We start from the raw sequence: 14985 nt of genomic DNA, 5'->3' as shown, positions 1-14985 counted from the left end.
AATTTCAAGTGTACAGCATAGTGATTCATTATTTTTATAAATTATACTCCACTTTAAGTTACCACAAAATAATGGCTATATTTCCCTGTGCTCTACAATATATCCTTGTCATTTATTTTATACATAGTATTAATAGTTTATATCTCTTAATCCCATACCACTAATTTGCCCCTCCCCCCTTTTCTCTCCCCACTAGTAACCACTAGTTTGTTCTCTATAGCTGTGGTTCTGTTTCTGTTTCATTATGTATATTCGTTTATGTTATTTTTTAGATTCCACATAATGTGATAACATAGAGTATTTGTCTTTCTCTGTCTGACTTATTTCACTAAGCATAATACCCTCTAGGTCCATCCATGTTGTTGCAAATGACAGAAATTATTCTTTTTTATGGCTGAGTAATAGGCCATTGTATATATTTACCATATAACTGCTCATGTTTTTAATGTCTTCTGCTATTTCAGTGAAACAGAATAGATCATTGCAGTCTACTCCTTCCCCCCTGCCCCGCAAGGAAATACACAGGGAAAAGGGATGTCTTACAAATCTGTAATTGCAATGCAAAATTCCACCAAGTTTCTTTAAGAATCACAGGGCATTCCCTGTCTTCCTGAACTAAATAAAGCCTGCCTTGGGAAGAAATTGAATACCAGGATTCTGCTTCTACATTGCTCAGTTACCCAGGCAACTGAAGCTTTTGCAGCCAAGTCTGATGAGTCCCTCAAAAGCAGTCTTCTTAGCCAGCATGAAAACAGTTCTTTTGAGTCATACTATTAATTCCTCTATACAAGCAGAGGTCTGGTTAATGTTCTAGAGACTGAGAAGAGAAACAAAGACCCTCTTTATTCCAGAAAAAAAAGAGATTTAAAAAAACTTCACCAATGTATTTTATACCTGAGTAATTGTCAAACTCTTGGGACAAAAAATTTTGAGGATTTCCATTGCTGGTTAAAATAATATTTATTACAGTATTATTTAAATAAGCATAAATACAAAATTAGGTTATATATTTTAGCTTATATACAGCTTTAGAAACAAACACATCTAAAATTTTAGTGCCAACAAAAACCCAAATCTCTGGCGTTCATTTAATGTGATAAATCATGTTTTGCTACAAATAAATCCACTGCCTATGTGAATATAGTTCTGATGTTATGGTGGAGAATATTTTTTAAGATCAGCATCCCCAAATTACTATGTGCTGTGTAATGAATCCACACGCCCATCTACCCTCTAGATAAACTGTTATCAAACCCTAGAGTTCTGCAGTCAGGCTCCCTAGGTTCAAATCCCAGGGCTGCCACTTCCTGAGTTCTGAATGCGGGACCACTGGCAAGTTGCTTAACATCTCGGTGTTTCAGTTTCATAGGGCTGTGGTGAGGCTTACTAGAGTTGATAAATGCAAAGTGCCTCGTGTATAGTAAACACTCAATTCATATTATTATCTTTCATTAACTCAAGCTCCACATAGTAAGCCTGCAAGAACTCAAGCCTCAGTCCAACAGACACACCAGACTATGAGGAACGGAATTTCTACTTCCTCAGGAAAACAGGAACTGAATTCAAACGAGGCTTTTTGCATAAAGTTGGGGCCAGCTTTGTACACAGAAAACTGAAGGTTACAGTTACCACTGGAAACAAGCTGCTCTCTTGGAAAACGGACAAAGACACACCTACCACCAGGTCCTGCTCATTGGCTCCTGGGACTGGGACTGTAATTTCCCCAACATGCAAACCCTAGGAGTAAAACTGCTTCTCAGCTGAGGTCACCTGCATCATCATTTTCTCCTTTCTACCAAATTTTTACCATCCACATATAAGTATCACTTAATATTTTATATATATATATATATATATATATATATATATATGTTTTTCCATCTTTATTAAGATACAATTGACATGTAACATTGTGTAAGTTTAGGGTGTACAATGTTATGATTTGATCCACTTATATATTGCAAAATGATTAAAACATAGCTAACACCTCCCACACATCACATAGTTATCATTGCTTTTTGTGGTGAGAAATTTAAGATCTACTCTCTTAGCAACTTTCAAGTATATAGTAGCTATAATTACCACGTTGTAAAATAGATCACCAGAACTTGTATATCTTATAACTGGAAGTTTGTATCCTTTGACAAACATCTCCCCATTTCCCCTTGCCCCTTCCCTGCCACCCCCCAACCTCAGGCAGTCACCAATCTGTTCTGTTTCTTTGAGTTTGGTGTTTTTAGAGTCCACATACAAGTGCTTTCATACAGTGTTTGTCTTTCTCCATCTGACTTATTTCACTTAGCACAATGCCTTCAAGGTCCATCCATGTTGTCACAAATGGCAGAATTTCCTTCTTTTTATGGCTGAATAATATTTCATTGTATGTGTGTGTGATACCACATTTTCTTTATTCCTGCATCAATGGACGCTTAGGTCATTTCTATGCCTTGGCTATTATAAATAATACTGCAATGAACATGGCTGTGCAGAAATCTCTTCAAGATAGTGGTTTTGTTTCCTTTGGATATATACCAAGAAGTGGAATTGCTGGATCATATGGTAGTTCTATTTTTAATCTTTTGAGGAACTTCCATACTTTTTTCCATAGTCGCTGCAACAATTTACATTCGCACCAACAGCCCACAAGAGTTCCCTTTTCTCCACATCATCTCCAAGACTTATCATCTCCTGTCATTTTGGTGACAACCACTTTAACAGGTGTGAGATGATATCTCATTGTGGTTTTGATTTTCATTCTCCTGATGATTAGTGATGCTGAGCACTTTTTCACGTACCCGTTGGCCATTTGTGTATCTTCTTTGGAAAAATATCTGTTCAGATCCTCTGCCCATTTCTTTTTCATTGGATTGTTTAGGATTTTTTGTTATCAAGTTGTATGAGTTCTTTATATATTTTGGATATCAACCCCTTATCAGATAGATGATTTGAAAATATTTTCTCTCATTTCATAAGTTACGATTTCATTTTGTTGATTGTTTCTTTTGCTGTGTGAAAGTTTTTAAGATTCACACATTCCCACCTATTTATTTTTGCTTTTGTTGCTTGTGTTTTGGAGATCATATCCAAAAAATCATTGCCAAGACCAACATCAAGGAACTTTTTCTTTACATTCTCTTCCAGGAGTTTTATGGCTTTGAAACTTATGTTTAAGTCTTTAATCCATTTCAAGTTAATTTTTATAAGTGGTGTAAGATAGGAGTCCAATTTCATTTTTCTGCATGTGATTATCCCGTTCTTCCAACACCATTTATTGAAGAGCCTATCATTTCTCCATTGAATATTCTTAGCTCCCTTGTAAATATCAGTCAACCATATATGTGAGGCTTTGTTTCTGGACTCTTGATTCTGTTCCATTGGTTTAGGTGTCTATTTTTTTTCCAGAACCAACTGTTTTGATTACTGTAGCTTAGTAGAATATTTTGAAATTAGGACGTGTGCTGCCTCCAGTTTTGTCCTTCTTTTTCAGGATTGCTTTGGTTACCATGAGGCTTACATAAAACATCTTAGGAATGTAACAGTCTATTTTATGGTGATAACCATTTAACTTTGATCAGTTACAAAAATCTACCCTTTCACTCTCCCCATTTTTATGTTTTTAATGTCACCATTTACATCTTTTTATACTGTGTATCCACTAACAAATTATTGTAGCTATGGCAATTTTTAATACTTTTGTCCTTTAATCTTTATGCTAGAGTTAAGTAGTTAACACATCACCATGTTACAGTAAAAGGGTATTCTGAATCTGACATTATGCTGACCTTTACTAGTGTGTTGTACATATATGTTTTTATGTTTTCATGTTACTTTTACTATCTTTTCATTTCAGCTTGAAGAATTTTCTTCCAGCATTTTTTGGTAAGGCAGGTTTAATGTTGAAGAATCCCCTCAGCTTTTGTTTATTAGCAAAGTCTTTATCTCACCTTCACTTTTAAAGGACAACTTTGCTGGGTAAAGTATTCTTGGTAGGCATTGTGTCTTTTTTTTTTTTTTTTCAGTACGTTGAATTTATCATCCCATTCTCTCCTGGCTTGCAAGGTCTCTATTGAGAAATCCACTGATAACCTTATGAGGATTCCTTTGTATGAGAAAATTTTTTTTTCTCTTGCTGCTTTTAAAATTCTCTCTGTTTTTGATTCAAGACAGTTTTATAATTATGTGTCTTGGAGAAGATGATTTTGGATTGAAATTTTGGAGTGACCTATTAGCTTCATGAATTTGGATGTCCAAATCTCTCCCCAGATTTAGGACATTCTCAGACATTTTTTCTCTAAATAAGCTTTCTACCCCTTTCTCCCTCTCTTCTCCTTCTAGGACACCAATGATGATTAACCAGAAGTAAATAGATTCTTACAGGATAGAAATTCAACTTCAAATCCTCTCAGTCCATAAATTGGATTGAAATGATCCAGCATTGCTAGTGCCCCCTAGATGCTTAGAAGAGGCAAAATGATATCTTCTCTGTAGGAAGATAAGATTAGCCTAGCCTCAAATTATTTATACAAAGAATTTTACTATGCAATATGCAGCACACAATCAAAAATAAGCAGACAAAAAAGAAGACAATATGACATGAACAAAAAAACAGCAGGAAAAAAATCAGACAATATAAATAGATCAACAGGGACTCCAATTATTAGGTTTCCAGACACAGACTTTAAAATGAATATGTTAAAGACATTTAAAGAAATAAAAGGCATGAAAAATTCAGCAGAAAACTAAGAAAAATGTGTATGCACATAAATTAAAAAATGTATATTCAAGAGCTAGAAAGTAAGATAATTGAAATGGATGGGTATAACTGCTGTTTAAATATATCTGAAAAAAAGAAGCAGTAGACTAGCACATAAGTCAGAAGAAAATATTCAGAATAAAGCACAGAAAGATAAAAAGATGGAAAATACATAATTGGATAAGAGGTATATCGGATGCAGTGAGAAAGTTTAACATATGATTACTCGGAGAAGAAAAGGAGAGGAAGAAGGAACAGAAGCAATATTTGATGAGACAATGGCTGATGAAAAACTGCAAATGAAATGAACTCCAAGCAGAAAAAAATAAAAAGAAAGCCACACTAAGTCCATTATAATAAAGCTGATGAAAACCAAAGGCAATGAGAATAGGTCACTGAGGAAGTTTTGAGAATGAAAGGAAAAGGAAGGGAAAGACAAAAAAGAAAAGATTGTCTTCATAAAGGTTGGACAACCAGCTGATATTTCTATAAAAATAACAAAAGCCAGAAGACAAAAGGAAACTATATTTACCTTCTAAAAGAACATGACTGCTGACCAAGAATTTTACACCTGCTATAAAGACTTATTATGAGGCTATAGCAATTAAAACAGTGTGGTATCTATCCAAGGATACATAAATGACCAATGTAATAGAACAGAGTCATGAAACAGATCTATGCATATATGGACGCTGGATTTGTGACAAAGGTGACACTGCAGAGCAGTAAAGTATCTTTTCAATAGATGGTACAGGGTCAATTAATTAGGCATATAGAAAAAGATAAAACTTAGCCCCAGCCTCACACTCTATGTGTATATAAATTCCAGGAGAACTGTATATCTAAATGTGAATTGTCAAACAAAGTTTTTTGAAAATACCATAGGAGAGTCTTTGTGCTCTTAAGGTAGAAAAGCTACTTGAACAGCACACAGTAAACACCGATTGTGTAAAAGGGTAAAAACCTGATAAATTGAATGGCATTAAAATTAAGAATTCCTGTTTATCAAAGGACATGAACTATTAAGAAAGTGAAAAGGTAAGCACCAAGTGGGAAAAGATACTTTTAACACACACAATTAGAATGACCATAGTTGTTGACTCTAAAATGGTCACATCTGTTACCCCCTCCTTGTGTCCCAGCCATTACATTCGCATTCTAGCCAGCCAGAAAGAAGGGGGACAAATTTGCATACACAACTTCTCCATATATTCCATTTTTCAAAACTTATCACAAGGCCACATTGATCTTCAAGGGACACTGAGAATGTAGTCTTTATTCTGAGTATCTACGTGCCCAGCTAATATTCAGGGTCCTATTAATGAGGAGAAGAAGGAGAATGGATACTCTGCTATGTTCTTGATTAGAAAGATTCCTTCCAGTGAATTTAACAGTGATAAAGTCTGGGTAATTGACATGAATTTCCTAAGGCTCTGAAAAGTTTAAGTTCTTTTTCACATTCCCATTTTTCTCTATGTTCCTTTATCAGATGCAAGGGCATTATAAACAATCTTGGGAAAACATATTTTTCACAACTGATAATTGTTGTATCATTGATGCAGATTATAAACCAGTTGTTACAAACATACTGAGTCTGACAGATACTGATTTCTAGTTTGGGACATGCTCTTAAAAGAAGAAATTGATGCTTAGATTATAATCTGCTTCAGCAGTCAGATTAGATTTCTTGAACTGGTGTGTTTCATCTTTGGGTGTTTATCTCAAGAGCATGGAAATGGACCTGCATATTGGATGTCCTGAGAGCCTTCTGGTACTATAATAAAACCAAATATATGAGAGATAATGTTAGGAGTTCTCAGGAATACTGTCTCTGGGTAGTCAAAGCAAAACCCTTAACCCCAAACATAAAATTCATGGAAATTTTTCTCAGAAACAAATACAAAGCTTCCTTTCATGAGATTATAAAACCAAAGTTCAAGACAAGTTCAAACATCTAATAAAATATATTTTAAAAACACATTATTTTGCTTACTTATGCCATGCTAAATATCAACTTGCAATATTTAAAATGACAAGGAAAGAGAAATTAAGGCAAACTAAATACTTGGAAAGCAAATAGAAATTGCATCAATTTTAAGAATGACATCCTTTTGATCTTTAAATACATATAATTTGTGAATATATGTTATGTAACAGTCAATCAGGTTGTATACTCATTGGTAGGCTAGGGTGTCTGAATGCCTGGGTTCACTTCCTGGCTCTGCAACTTAACACTTGGTTGGGGCAAATTACTTACCTCTCTGTTTTTTAGTTTTCTCAACTAAAAGTAGGAAATAAAGGAATAGGTAACAAGAATATTAATTTCAAGTGATTATTTGGAGAATTCAGTGACTCAGAACTAGTCTTATAAAGTGCTTGAAACAGTAATGATTAATGTTAGATATTATTATTACACAAATTCAAAGACTGATACCCAGGCCATATCTAAGACCAATTAAATCAGAATCTTTAAGGGTGAGGCCCAGGCACAAAATCTCCCCAAGTAACTCCAAGGATTGTTGGAGGATTGTGTAGCCACGGATTGTGGGGCTATGACCATGTATTATAATTTAGGCCTTCAGTTGGAAGGTTATATACTAATATGTTAGCAATCTTACTTCTAACTGCTAGAATTCCTAGGATTTTTATTTTCTTTTTATGCGTATGTATGGGGGGGTGCCTTTCTGTGGTTTCAATCTTTTTGTATTACATATATTACCACTTTATTAAAAATATTATTTTTAAAATATGCTTACATGTAATATATAAGCACATGCACTTATATATCTGTATATAAGTACATATGTGTATAAACACACTTATAGTTTATGTGCTAGATGCCAACACAACATCCTTCCTCTCAAGAACTGTGCAACATTGAAATCAGATACACGAAGAGAAAATTGTAAAATAAGGCCCATGTCATAAACGCCAGAAATGAGATTCAGGTAAAGCACTACAGGAGTTCAGAGAGAAACAGCACTTCAAGCCAGGGGGAATCGGTATCAGCTTTGTGCAGCTTCTGGGTGAAAGGAAGCCCAGTCATTCTAGTCACAGAGACAACGTGAGCAGATAAGTGCACAGAGGTAAGAAAGAGAAGTTGAGGATAAGGGAAAAGCAGATAATTCAGTTTGACTGACAAAAGAGGTGATAAAAGGGCTGTGATAAAAAAAAAAAAAAAAAAAAGGGCTGAAAAGAAGAGATGAAGAGAGTTCACCTGAACTTTAAATTAGAAGTTGAGGCTTTTCCTGTAGACGATGAGAACAACTTTTTTCTTTTTTTAATTTTTATTTTACATTGGAGGATAGCTGATTTACAATGTTGTGTTAGTTTCAAGTGTACAGCAAAATAATTCAGTTATACATATACATATATATCTCCATTCTTTTCCAGATTCTTTTTAGGACGGGAACAATTTGAAGGATTCTGAGGCCGGAAATGGCATGATCAACTCTGTTCTTTGTAAAGATAATTCTGGAAACGTTGTGCAGGATGAACAAAAAGAAGACATGAACATCTGTGAGAACAGAGGTATGACAGAGAGTAGAGTGTCCTCATGCCACCTTTTAATTGTCTCCTTGCCTACTGAATACCCAACCCTTGGTCTCTCCCCTTGCCATTATTTTTTTTTTAATTTGACACCTGTTCACCATCTTCTAATCTTGCCATCATCCTAGCAAATTCCACCATGCAAGTGGATTACCCATCCTGTAGCCCATGCTCCAATTCCTTGATTCCACATAACCTTCACCTGCATTTTATAGCAGCCACTCACTCTTACAATCCACCCTTTTCACCAGGAACCATTCCACCTCTGCAATCTGAAACTTCAATTGCCCACTCTTAGATATTTATTTCTTGTTCCCTATTCACCCTGATCTTGCTTTTTAATGTAAATTAAGCCATCCCTTCTGGTCCTCCCTAGCTCTTCTCTACTTCAGAGCAGCTGTGCAAATTTTCACAACTCTCCTTCAGCCTGGCCTCATGGCTATATTTTCTCAATAGAAGAACCCTGACTTCTGAATGAAATAGAGACCACCATAGAGGGAGTCCCTCAACTTACTGTCCCTCAGCTACCAATTCACCTGACTTTTTATCTTCTTCTCTTTTCTACCTCAAGATGTTTTTCCTCCTAAACAAACGGATACTCTTATTCCCATTTTACATTCTAGGAAAACTGAGCTGAAGTCACATACTCAAGGTCACCACAACCAATCTGTTGAGAAGCTCTTAGAGGGAGTTAGGTCTTTCTGGTACCAATCCCCAGCCAGGGATATGGGAAACAAGGAGCAATGAAATAAAGACCCCTACTCTGCTGGTTCTGCTGAGATTATGGAAACAACATAAATACAGCACACAAGTTCTCATTACGTGATAGCTTGTATTATAGGAGTGCCTTGGTGGCTTGGAGGTTGGTGATGTTACTGACAAAGTTAAGGAGGTCAAGAAGAAGAGATGATTTGGCATATGGATAATGAAGTTTGTTTTTAACACGTTGAGTTTGAGGCTGATAAGACCTCTAGCTAGGAAATGTTCAACAGACAATTAAGTACAGAGCTCTAGTGCTAAGGAAAATAATGAAGTGTGGAGATAAGATTTGGAGCCATTCATGGGGTGGAAACCATGACACAATCAACTGAAAACATGAATTAAAAGAAGGAAAGAAGGCAGAGGATAGGGAAGCAGTAGAAAAAGAGATGCCAGTGAAGGAGACAGAGGACAAGTCACCAGAAAGATTGGAGCAGCATCATGGAAGCCGAGGAAAGAGTTTAGCTCATCAGTAAACTGGAGGCAGCCCACTGAATTTCTCTGTAACTTTTTTCCCATACACAAAAGGTAAATAATGACTTCTGACACTGTAATGTAGATCATGCTTCGCCTTGTTGCACGCATGATACCATATGCCAATATTTTAAACTTTACCCAAGAGTACTTTGCAAACTATAAAGTTCTACTCAGATTTACTATTATCACTTATGGTAGTCCCACAAAGTTGTCTTAAGATAATTCTATGATGGTTCAGCCTCTTGCATGTATAATTCTCTAAATGGGACTAATTTCATTATGCTAATGTCTTAAGAGGAAGGAAAAAACTGTCATTGATGAATCAATACCAATTAAAAATATGTAATCATTTGACTTGAGCTGAGCTACTGACCACATTTGCATTAGCGTTGGAGGGTCCACTTGACACATAGTTAAAAATAATAATAATAACCAACTCTAGAAAATGAAATTACCCTACTTACTGTAGTCTTGTGTCCCTGTTGACCTATATTCAACAATTGGCTGAAGTCATCCCTCCACAAAGTTTTCATAGCTCCAAGCTATCCCCTCTGCGTCTAAAATAATACCATTTGTATCACGCGTTTGACAAGACATTCCACTGTAGAACCTGCAGACTCAGTAGATTCAGATCATTTGCCAATTGGACAAGGCAAAGATGAGATAAAGTATTTTCAACAACTGAAGGAAGTAGGAAACCAAATCCACATTGTGTTCGTGGAAGATCTAAGGCTAAACCACACACACACACTGAACTAAAGCTCCATCAGAAGTTTCTTTTGCATCTCCTCTAATATTGGTGAGCACACATGGTAGGCACGTAAAACTCTTACTATTATGGAAAAACATAATAAAATCGTGTTAGTATTTTGAATTGCTCCTTTCTTCCTATAATTTTCAATCACTTTCCCCCAAGTTAATGAGATTTCATTTTGTGTTTACAAAAAAAAAAAAAAAAAAAAAAAAAAAAAGGGATTCCCCGGTGGCGCAGTGGTTGAGAGTCCGCCTGCCGATGCAGGGGACGCGGGTTCGTGCCCCGGTCCGGGAAGATCCCACATGCCGCGGAGAGGCTGGCCCGTGAGCCACGGCAGCTGAGCCTGCGCGTCCGGAGCCTGTGCTCCGCAACGGGAGAGGCCCCAACAGTGAGAGGCCCGCGTACCGCAAAAAAAAAAAAAAAAAAAAAAAAATCCAAACAAAAGTACAATTCTTCGGTAGTCACCAAGGATTAAATTGGACAGCAGAATCTCACGTTCTCCAACTCCTGAACCATTATGGAGTTAAGCTTTAGGGAGGAGATAGGAAAGGCACTTGAAATTTGGAAGATGAAAATGACCTGGTGTCTGAGTAGAAGACGTGGAAAATAATAAGAACTTGCATTTTACGGCACTTCACTGTTTTCAAAACACTTTCACATGTATTATCTTATGTGATAACCCTCGCCTTAAATCTAAAAGGCAGGCAGGGCAGGTAGCATTACCCCTACTTTATTGATAAGGAACTCAGGTGCAGAATGGTTTCATGAATTACCCAAGGTCATGCAGTCATCTTAAATATAAATGCAGAGACCTGAATTAGAGCTTTGGACCCAAATTCTGCTTTTCCCTGCATTACAGAAGAAGTCAAGGAGAATGAAGTATTATTTTTTTTTTAAAGGCACACACATTGATGAGGGGAGGTGGAGGGCTTATAAAAAGCCCTTTCAACCAAAATGCATGAAATTTCATTTTCAGTTATGATATCCAGGGCATACGGCTATTTTTCAAAATGCTTAGCAAATTGATCTTCTCCTTTAAAATGCAGCTGCCCTTGTATTAGTCATAGAGGTTTAATCATTTGTGAAGAATAAAATGGCCCTAGCTTTACCAAATGCCATTGTAATCACTTGGGTAAAGAGTCTGGAGACATTTGTATTATTCCTTCCAGGGTAATGGGTTCAAAGTTGTAAAATCTGGAAATATTTTACCACAAGAATGCTGCTATAGGCATTTCCCATTTTGAACCTCAGATGTCCCTGCCCACAGTTATACCTTGCAGGTCAAGAACTTCATTTTATAATGATACATTTAGTGAACAAACCAATTCTGAAGCTACCCACACATGGCCTCACAGACCTGGAATGGACCCCAGAGAGGTCACCTCCATCTCCCACTCCCTTCTCTTCTGATGGAGACACAACCCCTCTCCCATCAGCCCAGCTCCAATCAAGAATGTATTCTCTTCCTAGCTGCGGTTACCCTACACTCTCTGCCCTTTCCAGTGGAGAGCCTGGCATCAGTGAAATTCACCAGGCTGAGCCTGTGTTGGTTGCTGGTAGGGAGAAGGTAAGAGGGTCCTTTCCTTAAAGCACTTGGGGATCATAAATGTCAAGGTGCCCACTATGAGAGATCAACAAAGTGAAAGACATCAATGTGTCTTTACAAACACTTACCATGCATTGATAACTGCTACTGATCTAATCCTCTCAATATTCACTGATCTTGTTATCTTATGGATAAAAAAATGAGAGTCACAGGGAGGAAAGGGAATTAATATGTGTTAAAACTTATGACACAATGAGCCCCTTATACTTTCTCCAGCATTTTAAAAGAGGTTAAGTGATGTGTCTAGAAACAAACAATTGATCAATAACCAATCCAGCATTTGAGGTATGTCCAAGGCCAAAGCCCATGTGTTTTCCATTACCTGGAAGCTTTCCAAGCTTCAGTCATTCAAAACCACCTTCATGACTTTTGCTAAAATCTTAGGCCATGTACTCTATTACTTTTCTTAGAGCCAGTATTGTTTAGTGGTTAGAACACAGTCCTGAAATCAACCTACCTAAGTTGCGATCCTGGTGCTGCCTCCTACTAGCTTTGTGACTTTGGGCAGTGGACTTGGCTCTTTCCTCGTGTTTAAAATGGGGGTGAATTCCTTGTATCTAGGAATAAAGAAAAAGTATTGAATAGTTAAATTTCCTTTTTCTAATTAAAATATGTATTTAATCAATGTTTAATGCAAAATTGGTGCATACCTATATCCTTATGTTGAGGAAAAAAAATTTGTAGCTGTTAATTTAATGAAAAATTTCTCTTGTGAATCCTTGAAAAAACAATAAGCAATATCTTTTAAAATGGTGTAACCAAAACAAAACACAAATATCAAATTAAAATTTCCCCTTATAAAAATAATAATAAATAAATAAATAAAATGGGGGTGAATAATAGCACCTACTTCATTGAATTGTTTTGAGGATTAAATGAATTAACATGTTAAAACACTATACTACGTGGTCAAAGTTAACTTGCATTATTTCAGAATTTTCTTTAAATCAGGCTTTTGCTAGTTAAGGAAATATATTAAAAAGGAGAGATTTTATAACACAGCTGTGAACCTATAAGTTTTATGTGATCGTTATATTTCAACAAACACTCAAATCAATACACAATATTTTTTTAAAAATGTGTTTGTTCATGTATCACCTAAAATATTTCCCATATCCTGCTTTGGGAATACAGTTCCATATCAGGCTGTCTACTATCCATAAAGAGAATAGAGGAAGTTGAGTTTTCAAAGCTTAAAGGTAATCTTAGAGAAAGTTTTAAGCTTCCTAGATGTAGGGGAAATAAGATAAAAAATAAAATAAAAAGATAGAAGTGGAATGTAATAGACCAGATGCCAAAACCCTCTAGCAAAGGAAAGAAAACACAGTTTTTGCAAGACTTCGATTTCCATGGATCCAGCTGTCTCCTGTGGGGAAGACATCCTGAAAGAACACAAGTGGCCTTCAGAACAGACCTTAGGCCAATCTTCTGACGCTTGAGTTACAAAGAGGTCCTGTGTGAGGGAGCTACAAGGGGGACAGGAGCCCAGAAGAATTCATTGCAAGAACATAAGGGAAAAGGATGTAAGATAAAAAGCCTTTAGGCAACAGAGCTGAAGGGAAATAAAGTTAGCCAAGAACAGAACTGAAACACTCGTCATGTGCCACAGATGTACAAGCAGAGAAGGACACCAAATCAAAGTAGCAAGAATTACTCAAGATGCTCAAGAATAAAACAAGAAACTCAAACATGAACCATGAGACCCTAGGATAGATGCACTGAAGGGAACCTGGAGATCATTCACCCAATGACTTCATGTCACAGAGGGAGAAAAGAAGGTCCAGGGGGAAAAGACTTATCCAAGATACTGAAGCACAGCCCAGTTCAAATCCAAGTTCATATCCAACATCCAAAATGTGACAGCAAAATAGACACCCATTCTTTAATTAGAGGATAAAAGAGAATTCACTTAAATGGGGAAGAAAAATATAAGACATGACTCTTAAAGAGACAATCATTTAATGTTCTTTTTAACTTTTTGAATCTCCAACATGGAATTTACAATAAGCCTTATTTACAATAAGCTCAATCTACAATTGAGCCTGTTCTCAATTGAGAACAGGCTATATATAGGATAAAAGGTAGAATTAAGGGGGCGGAGTCAAGATGGCAGTGTGGGAAGACGCGGAGTTTGTGTCCCCCCACAACTAGGGCGCCTGCCGGCCACTAGTGGGGGAACCTTGGAACCCCCAAGTGAACCAGTAGGACGTGGGGGGACTGGGGGGGAGGAAAGGTGGAGGCCAGACAGGACCAGCACCCCTGAGGGGTGGCTGAGAAGGTGGAGGGGTTCTCAGCCCTGGAGGGACCCACGGGGGCTCAGATCAGGGGGGAGCATGCCCAGCGTTTCCCCTGCCCAGTCGGCCTGGGAAGTCTGCCTGGCTCTCTGGCCAGGTCCTATGGCCTCAGAGGACCCCTCTGGGCCACGTTGGTCCTGGGGGCGTAGAAGGGAGGCCGGGAGAACAGGAGAGGCAGGTGGGAGGGGCCCTCCGGACCTGGAGAAGCAGGAGAGAAGGGCATTTGCCCCACCCACTTGAGCCCAGGAAGCCTGCCGGGCTCCCAGGTGGGATCCCCTGCCCTCTGAGACCACAGGCACAGGCACCCTTGGCCCCTTCTGTTCTGTGGAGCCTAAGCCCCACCTCCCACACCGGCAGGGCCTTTTCCATCCCTGTGGGTCCTGAGCATAGGGCCCCCACCACCGCCCAAACCCCACCCCTGCTTAAGGCCCTCCCTCCACAGCCAAGGCCTTTTCCACCTTTTTTTTTCTTTTCTCCTCCTCTTTTTTACTACTGTGGTTCTCTTTTACCTTCCGGTTGTTGTTTCATCTGTATTTTTATTTTTATATTCTTTCTAACATATCTGTTAGTTTCCTAGTCTAATTTTATTTTTTACTTTGTTATTGTTCTCCTTTTTTCTTGTTTTTTTTTGCCACCCCACACAGCTTGCGGGATCTTGTTTCACAAGCCGGGGGTTCGGGCTGAAGCTCCTGCAGTGGGAGCTCTGAGTCAGAACCACTGGACTAACAGAGACCCTCAGACCCCAGGGAATATTCATTGGAGTGAGGTCGCCCAGAGGTCTTCATCTCAGCAC

General features: G+C 37.7%; 1 protein-coding gene and 1 long non-coding RNA gene across 3 annotated transcripts in view; one reads left to right on the top strand and one right to left on the bottom strand.

Moving 5' to 3' along the window:
- The window catches only part of SLC30A10 (solute carrier family 30 member 10), a 374273-nt gene that overhangs the window by 300458 nt on the left and 58830 nt on the right, over window positions 1-14985 (bottom strand). The window lies entirely within an intron of this gene.
- The window catches only part of LOC132415127 (uncharacterized), a 39494-nt gene that overhangs the window by 8134 nt on the left and 16375 nt on the right, over window positions 1-14985 (top strand). The window contains exon 2 of the long non-coding RNA XR_009517093.1: window positions 8147-8284. This is a non-coding gene — a long non-coding RNA (uncharacterized lncRNA). The remainder of the gene's footprint in view (window positions 1-8146; window positions 8285-14985) is intronic.

The sequence above is a fragment of the Delphinus delphis genome, chromosome 1 (genome assembly GCF_949987515.2).
Source record: "Delphinus delphis chromosome 1, mDelDel1.2, whole genome shotgun sequence".
Classification (NCBI taxonomy): Eukaryota; Metazoa; Chordata; class Mammalia; order Artiodactyla; family Delphinidae; genus Delphinus; species Delphinus delphis.
This window is presented reverse-complemented; position numbering and strand designations above follow the sequence as displayed.